The following is a 9475-nucleotide window of genomic DNA, read 5'->3' on the forward strand; positions in this document are numbered from 1 at the left end:
CCCTCTGGATTTTCCAGTGCGGTTTCGATTTATGAGTAAAATATGCTCAGTTGAAGAAACAAAGAAAAGAAAGAAAAAAAAAAAAATGGGTGATAAACTAAGTTCCTGGAGGGCCACAGCCCTGCAGAGTTTAGTTCCAACCCTGCTCCAACACACAACACACCAACCATGTAGTTTTTAAATAAGACTCAAGGACCTGATTAGCTGGATCAGGAGCAAGTTGCATAAACATAGCCACTGTGTTAAGATTTTGTCTGAAGAACTAGTTTGACCAACTGTAGCCAAGAGGTTATAAGAGGTTATAAGAGTTGCTGGACCCATTTTATATTAAGTGGCCTTAACTACTATGTGCTTACATTTTAATTAATGATTTAGTACAATGTACTTATTGTGTACATACATGTTTTTACATTGTACTTATATTTTTTTTTAAAAACCACGAAATTACATCTGTATTAAATTTCTGTAATTACATTTATAGTTACACTGTTGACCCATACTTTACACCTTAACCCACCCTTAAACTTACCCATACCTCCAACCCTCTCCATAACCTTACCCCTATCCCACCTCAATAGCAGGAAAAGTGTTTTACAATACAATATGAACACAATAAGTACATTGTACTTATTTTTTTATGTAAATACATAGTAGTTAAGGCCACCTAATATAAAGTGGGACCGAGTTGCTTTTTGGATTCAAATTCTGACTTTAAAAAAGTTATGACAGGACTTTAAAAAATATATATATATATATATATATATATATATATATATATATATATATATATATATATATATATATATATATATATATATATATATAAGATGATTTACTTTTTCAGACTAGTATACAGCAAGTGGTCAACTGGCTCAGTGGCAACTGGCCCTAGGTGTGTTTAATTAGGGTTGGAGTTTGACACCTGTATTAACATTTCACAAGAACGTAAGAAAAACTTACTTCATTTTACTAGTTTTCTAGAATAAATATCCAAATATTGCTGAACCAAAAAAGTTTTTTCCTTAAAACAAGATTTTTTTTTACAAATAACTGCCACCAGGGCAAGAAAAAATACTTCTAATTTAAAGGGGAAACAAGATTATTTTCCTTGAATGTCTTCAGTCATTTTGTTCTCAAGTAAATGTATTTTTGCAGTGTATGATCAAACTTTGATGTCAGCATGAGAAAGACTAGCCTGGAAGTTTGATGTAGTTGAAGCTTTTAAGTTTGAAAGTTTAAAGATTTAATTTCTAAAGTTCACAGTACTTATAAATTTGCTGTAAATGTTTTGTTCAGTGTTGTTCCAAGACACCTAATGTGTTAACTAATGTTAATTAACTAACTTTATATAGACAAACTTAATTTAAGATGTTATAAAACAAAATACTGTACATTATTTTACATATGAAAATATGCCATTTGTAATATAGGCACCCTGCTGTATATCTTCTGGATCTTTGTCCAGAGATTCACAAAGCTATTTGTTGTTTAAAAAGGAAGCGTCCTATTGATTTCCCATCATGAATATCATAAGGAATAAAATAATATAACAAGACGCTAAGTAAGCCTGTCCTGTTAGACTGTTTCGCATGCATCCACGAGCACAAAAAGTTTAGTTGAACACCAGTGAATGAAGGAAACTTTAAAATATGAATTGTGTGCAGTTGCAGCTTGTTTCAGAACATGGTCAAATTAACAAAAAAGGTTTGTTGGTTGGGGCATCTACTTACATTTAGTTACAAATTGACTGGAAACAAGTGAAGTTGGTTAATCTCTTGATTAGTCTCAGTTTACTATATTGTCTAGGAAATACTGTGGTGGATTCATTAAGAACGGACTGCACCAGTGAATAGTTGATAGTTTATTTACATGCTTTCTATGTGTAGATCCTTTTAGAGCCTGTATAAAAGGGATAGTTCACCCCAAAACCCCATCATCTGTTATCATTTACTCAACTTCATGTCAGTTCAAAGCTATTTCTTTCTTTTGTGGAACTCCCCTTTATCCAGACTGTGGATAGTTGTGAGCCTGCTTACTTTAATTCAAGATACAGTACTCACGCTAGCTGGATATGGGCACACTGTAAGAAAGCATGGAGCTCAGTTTTCATGAGTCTGCCATATATCCACGGGTAACTATCCCCGAGGAAGACCAAAGCTCACGATTCTCCAAGACTAATCAAACATCCAAGGATGTTTCCCCTGAAGAAGGCCAGTTCATCCAAGGATTGTCAATTCACCATTAGGATAAGCTGTGTTCAGAATTCCTCAGGCTATCTAGCATGGTCTGGATATTCAATTCAGATCAATTCCTGTTGCCTTTGAGCAAAATGGAATAAAAGCGAAACTCACTGTACAAAAGAAAAGAGCTCCAAAATCACTGGATAGTAGCAGAGTAGCTGACTCCTTTACGAAGGTTAGAAGTCAAAAACTATAAAGTTTTCAGTGCAAAGCTACATTGACTACAAGCAGAAGTCTGAAATGGTGAGATACTTTCATGATATAATGATATAATGGCAATGAAGCTATCACTCTCAAGAGAGAAGTCATAGGTTAACTTCAAGAGGTGTTTTTGAATCGTTTGCACAAGAAACCATTGAGAATTCAAAAGAGATATAAGTGCTATGCATTTCCATTGCAGACGCAAGGGTGTCAACAAAGATGTTGCTCATACCAATTGTACTTTCAGCCAGTCTATCCAGATTTATATATCTATCCATACTACATAAAAAATTAAATAAGACCATGTACAGACCACGGGGATTAAAAATTCTGAAAAGCATGCACACAGTAACAATAATCTTGTTTTCCCTTTGAATTAATAGTATAATTTTTTCTTACACTAGGCAGGTATTTGTACTTGTTTAAAGAAAAAACTAACAACATTTTTGATATATATATATATATATATATATATATATATATATATATATATATATATATATATATATATATAATTTTTTTTTTTTTTTTTTTTTTCAGAAAACAAGACTTAGGGCCCTATTTTAATGATCTAAGTGCACGGCCTAAAGCACACGGCCTAAGGCGCACAGCACAGATGAACTTATGGTGTGTCCGAATCCACTTTTGCTAGTTTAACGATTGGAAAATGGTCGGCAAGCCTGGGTGCATGGGCTACATGGATTGTCCCTATTGTCTTAATGAGTAATGGGTGTTTTTTGGATGTAACGCGCAGTAAACCAATTCAAAGTCTCATGTCCCATTCCCTATAAAAGCCAGTTGTGCTCGCTCCATGGCAGGTTCACTATTTACATGGTGGAATGTAATTTTTCATATTCAAAAATGTTGGTGTGCCACTGCTCATTCTTGAGTGTGTAAAAAACATGTGTATACACGCGTTGTACAGCTGACTATAGGCGCATATTACTGATGTGGATTAGGAAGGGAAAATGAGAACTGCACTGGTCTGAAACTAGCAAAAATACTTCAACAACATTGTGCCGGGTGTATGATAGAGCCCTTAATATCTTATGCCACCCTTCTCAAGTAAATATATCTAGATCCAAGAATGCTTGGATATCTGTGCTAGAAAACAAGTCAAAAATACTATGTAATATAATCTTTATTCATTTTTTTTTATTTTTATTTTTTGCAGTGTACATGTTTAATTGCCCCTATTTTAAATAAAGATGGCTAATGCAAACCTTAAAAATGTTGATATTCAAATGAAATCACAAAATGATGAGCTGCCCCATTTTCTTAGAAATACAGGTCCCTCTCTTTCTCTATCTGACAGACTAGATTCAAAAGTAGTCTTATCAGACGATCGAGAATGAGCAGGTTTTCACAACTTAAGCCAAGCAAAGTGAATCACTTCCTTCAGCTTGTGTGTGAGCTTGCATAATTTCTCCCCAGGACCATTTATAATCTGACAAGCAATAATGAAGCCTGGTAGAGTTATAACCCCGAAAGATAAACTTTAATCAAGCTCTGTTACCTTCGTTCTATTTGAGCATGCCCCAGCATATCCAACATTGTAAGCATCATGTTGAAAGTAAATAGCAAATGTGAAGGCATTTAAGATTGGCCATTTAAATGTGAAGGGCAGGCTAATATCAATGCCACTGAGACTGCAGTGACCTCCAACTCGTCTGTGCTCTGTTTACTTGAGTTATGGAAAGATCTCTAATTAAAAATGCAAAAACTTAAATCTCTTTATTGTTATAGCTTGTAAAGATATTTGCAATGATCAACATGACTAGAAAATAAAGAATACTGGGATATCAACATTTCAGATACATTTAGTATGCAGTTTTTGACAGTGAAAGAAAATAATCATTGATTTTGTAGAGTTGCACAGTGAACTAATTGGTGAGAATTATATTATTAATTAACATAATGCAATTTATGTTATTTATATTCAGTAAATGTTTTGTGAATCATTACTAATAGCATTACATTTACCAATTTAAGTCAGACTGCAACTGACTGATTGAATTATGCATTATTTCATCAATATGGCTTATTCTTAAAAAGTTACTAATTAATCATATCTGTCTTTATTGCTCCTGGATAACCCCAAACTGAATGAAAGTTCAGTATCTAAATTATTTCAGTTTATGATGAATGTCTGATGAAGGCTTTCAGGGTTGCAGGCTGATTATTAGCTCCAGGGTAAGATTAAAGGGAAACTGCAACCTAGCTGACAGTCTGGTTATCTCTATTCGACTAAATGAAAATCATGGCCTGAATCCATCCAAGGAGATTAGGAAAATGTGACTGCATTACTGATGTCATTTTGAATTTCTGCTGGTTTTCGAGTCACTTGTTTGACCCATGCCAACGGCTTAGGTGGACAATATTTGGAACTGGAGCACAACTTTCGGAAATGTGACATTACAGAGTTAAATCAAATAAAACTGAGAAAGCATAATCAGAATTTGTGTGCTCTGATAGATAGATGGGTAGATAGATAGACAGATTATTTGAAATGTCAGCTATTCAATAGTAAGTTAATTCCTCTAACTCAGTGACTCTTTCTGCACATTACATCAATAATATATGGCAACAAGTGAGTGCCTTCATTAGTGAGTCATTAAATCATTAATTCAAACAATGTACTCAAAAATGCAAATTCATTCAGCAATAAAACAAGTGAGTCATTAAATCATCCATTCAAACCAATTCTTTCAAAAACAAAAATGTATTCTGGAACAAGTGAGTCATTGAATAATTCGCTCATCTGATTCATTCAAAATTTTCAAATCTTTTAGGAATGCCACTGCCGTCTGATGCTCTGACTCAAATGTGCAACATTATGCACAAAATTATGACTTTGTTTGGACCTATTTGCTCTTAAGTAGTTCAAATAGCAATGTTGTTGTTGGTGTTGCTTTCTTATTCATGATTAGTATGATTACTGCAAATTCACTGATTCTCAGCTCTTGCTTGTGTAGTACTACTTAATTATCCTACTTATGAACTTTGTTTTAATCAACAATCCATTTATTAAGATAATTAAACATAAGCAAGTTCTCTTTCCAAGGTAAATTATAGGGCAATAATCACACATTTAACTATACATCGCTTCCCTAAAAGTATGTTTGTTTCATGCAATGATCAGAGACTTCAGAATGCGTGCAACTGCCAACAAAGGAGCCAGTTATTACCCTGCTTGCTGCCATGGTGCAAAGACATTGCCTTAAATAGTCTAATTAACTTAACTGGCCACATAATTGTAGTGCTTGCTCAAGCATGCTTTTTTACAGAACAATGCACATCTAATGACAAACCAATGCCAACTTTGAGTAGTTAAACCCTCTTAGGGCTCGGATAGTCATTAACATGAAAACATGTAACCCACTAGAGTGAGACAAAGTAAGTCGGGAAATAAATAAATAAAAATATCTTGTACAGTGATAAGATAAACAAATCCTTTGTCTAAATGGGTCAAAGGCACTGTGTGTCTAGCAGCCAATAAATCACAACTTGTTTCCAATCCCAGTTGTCCAAGAAACACTGTGTGGCTGTGTGCTTAACTCATCTTGTTTTTCATGATGTATGGCAGAGCGCTTCGCCTGCACACTAGAGAGAGGCCTCCGCTGTTTTTTCCCCCTTCTGAAGAGTTCCAATGAATGTAGTGATGACCTCCACCTTGCTGCACATGCTTATCACACATCCACTTTAGCTGGGATTCTGAATTTTGTTGGAACCCATCAATCCTGGTTTAACATCACTGTTAAATTGTGGCTTCATGTAAAGTATAAATCGATTGTGGTTGATTCTACCAGTTGGTAAAAGAGTTTGAGGGACGGCACTGACTGAGTAACAGTATCATCTGTGTTATGAAGAAAAGTAGACAAGGTCTGGATGAAATAAATATGGTAGATATACTGTATTTTAGCGTGTCCTTCTGATGGACTTTTTTTTGAGTTATAAAACCTCAGCCTCAATGTTCCATAGGCATGTGTTTCAGATATTCTTCTTTTGAAAGTTGACAGCATATATCTTAGCTTTTGTTGGAGACTCGCATTAAAACTGGTGCAATTGCATATAAGGTGTTTTATATAACATAGAAATTGTGTCTTTTCATAGAATATAGGTATTATGAATGTTCTAAGTTTTATGAAAACTAGTTTGGTATAGTTCAAGGCTGGTTCAAGTCAGGGTTTCACACCATTTGGAAATTAATTGAGAGTGCATTTTAAATGGCAATTCACTTCCTGAATTGGACTAGACATAGCAAACAGGATGCATAATTGCAATTCAGATTTAAATGTACTGTATGTGTGTTTGAGTATGTTAAGAAAAACAAGTGTTTGTATGTTGAATTGTCAATGATTTGGGACTGACAGACCATGCAGCATTCTTTATTCCCAAACTATGTAGCATTTAACAATGCATTTCAAATATTTCCTAAATAATTCATTTCTTCAGTCAATTCCTCAAATTCAGTGACTCTTTTTGCACATTACATGGATAGTATTTGGTGTCAAGTGACTGCCTTCATTAGTGAGTCATTAAATCATTCATACTGAGATTCACACACAAAGGTGTTTTTATTTATTTATTTTTTTTCCTGTCCAGTGTAAGGTGAGCACTTTGAGATATTCCACTGTGACACTCAAAAAGCTGACAGTTTTGCAATACTGACATCTCTAATAACAGAATGTGGTCCAATGTGGCACCTAATTGGTTGGCTCATTCACCTCCCATGATAGCAGGTGTCAGCAAAATGATGATGACAAAAATATGATGTGCTGTATCATAGTTTATTTATTGATTCAATTTTCTGGACAAGGCATGAAAAAAAAAAAAAAAAAAAAAAAAAAAAAAAAACATTTGAAGGTTTCTACAGTAAGATAGATTGAACTTAAAGTTAGATCCAAACTAACTCTTAAATCCATTGGAATTCCATTATTTCACTGTAAAAATATAGCATTAGATTGGGGTACAAAATAATATAGGCTAGTTGTATCACAACAAAGCTTAAAACTTTCCACCCACAATGGAATCAGAATGAGAGTCTAAACAGCTGGCCAAAATATGTGTCCATAATAGCACTTTCTTAAAGGGACAGTTCACCCAAAAATAGAAATTCTGTCATTAATTACTTACCCTCATGTTGTTCCAAACCCATAATAATAAAAATATTTTTGATGAAATCAGAGAGCTTTCTGACCCTGCATATACAGCAAGGGAATTACCACAAGGCTCAGAAAAACATTGTTAAAATAGCCCCTTTAACTATTCCTTGTATTTTAGCTGAAAGCAATAGTTTTAAGTTTAAAACATCCTGATGATGGATTTGATTCTTACAAACACTGCGTTTTTCGTTTTTTCCAAGACATTAATTGATGGACTGGAATATTATTGTCAGTGTTGTGGTTGAGACATGAGTGTCACTTGAGTTTCCTTGTTTTACCCTGGTCTTAGTTTCTGTTTTCCTTATTTGGTCATGTTTCCTGTTCCTGTCCTCAGGTTCCAGGTGTTCCCCATTTAGTTGATTTGGTTCCAGCTGTGTCCCATCAGTGTCTGTCTTTAAAAAGTATTCTCAGTTCTTAGTTCTCTGTCTGCTGTTGAATGTCATTATTTATTTCCTCTGTGTGTATCTCCTTGTGGCTTGAATTAAAGATCATACTTCTGTATTCTCCTGGATCTTTCCATTCCTTCTCTCCAAGTGAAGTGTGACAGGTATAGATTGCTTGTGAATTAATGTAGTGTTTTCATCAGTTGTTTGGACTCTCAGTTTTATGGCAAATTGTAATGCTACATTTGTCCAAATCTACATTTTCAGCAATTTTTTTGGGTGAACTATTCCTTTTAATGAATGCATATAAATTGTAAATAAATTAGTTCTGACACCGCATTCTACTGTATCTTATTTTTATTTATTTTTAGTTCTAATTAGATCAGAAAAAATGAGTACTTTTTACAATTTCCTTCTCCCTGAGAAAAAGTGTTTTTAAACACTTCATTTTTGCCCTGCTCTCTCCTATATTGTGTGCAATACTGAAATCATGTTAAAAAAAATCCACCAACTATTTGTCTCCTCAGCTGAGCTGGTATAAGCTGCATCTGTAGCTTTACTCTGGTGGAACGTGTATGCTCCAAAGAATAAGATTAAATGTCAAAAGCTGTATGACAGAGACTATTTTTTATTAGTTGACTTGGAAATCTTTCAATGTTAAAGCGCTGAAACTTCTGGTAGTTAACACCTGATCTTTCTGATCAATCACTTGTGATGAATGTCGCTTTGCTTTATATAAAATGCTTAAGTAATGACTATACGTTATCTAAAGCTATTCTCAGACTGCACCTGTAACAATAGTGAAACATAAAGGTTATTTGAAACACACTTCATTTGATCAATCCTGGTTGATATGTTTCAGCATGGAAGAATAAAGAAATCTCAATTTTATGTTAATATTATGGGGGAAAAAATGCTGATGTATCTGCAAAGGCAACTTTGCAATTCCCGTAACTGTGGGGGTCTGAAATAATGGCTTTGTGCCTGTTCTGCACTTCATCTGCAGACTGTTAGATCGACAGATCGAAGAAATGCCATTGGATGGTTCATACTTATTATGCTCAAATGGGTTTGGGACTGAGACCCTGGCTGTTTTCTCAATTTGCAGCCTTAAGGCAGCGATTTAAGCAGATAAAAAGCTAAATATGGAAGTATAAAAGCACCCTCCAATCCGTCATTCATATGACCTTGGCTTTTTGAGGAGCCAGACAAAATGGAACTACCACAGACTTTCAGGACTAATGTACAAGTAATATTCAGTAATGGGTTGAAGACTTCAAGATACGTGTGCACGTAACATTAGGTGACCTAACTGAATTAATAAAAATAAGGACAAAGTCATTAACGTGACGAATTTAAGAAGTATTTATTCAATCCTCTCTTGGCGGCTGATGTAACCTTTTGAAAGTTCTAGAGAAAATATAAAGTGTGCTTTCTGCATTGTTCCGTGCAAATTCTTGTTCAAAGTGTGCAAGAATATAAAAAC

This window comes from Carassius gibelio, chromosome B14, assembly GCF_023724105.1.
Source record: "Carassius gibelio isolate Cgi1373 ecotype wild population from Czech Republic chromosome B14, carGib1.2-hapl.c, whole genome shotgun sequence".
NCBI lineage: Eukaryota > Metazoa > Chordata > Actinopteri > Cypriniformes > Cyprinidae > Carassius > Carassius gibelio.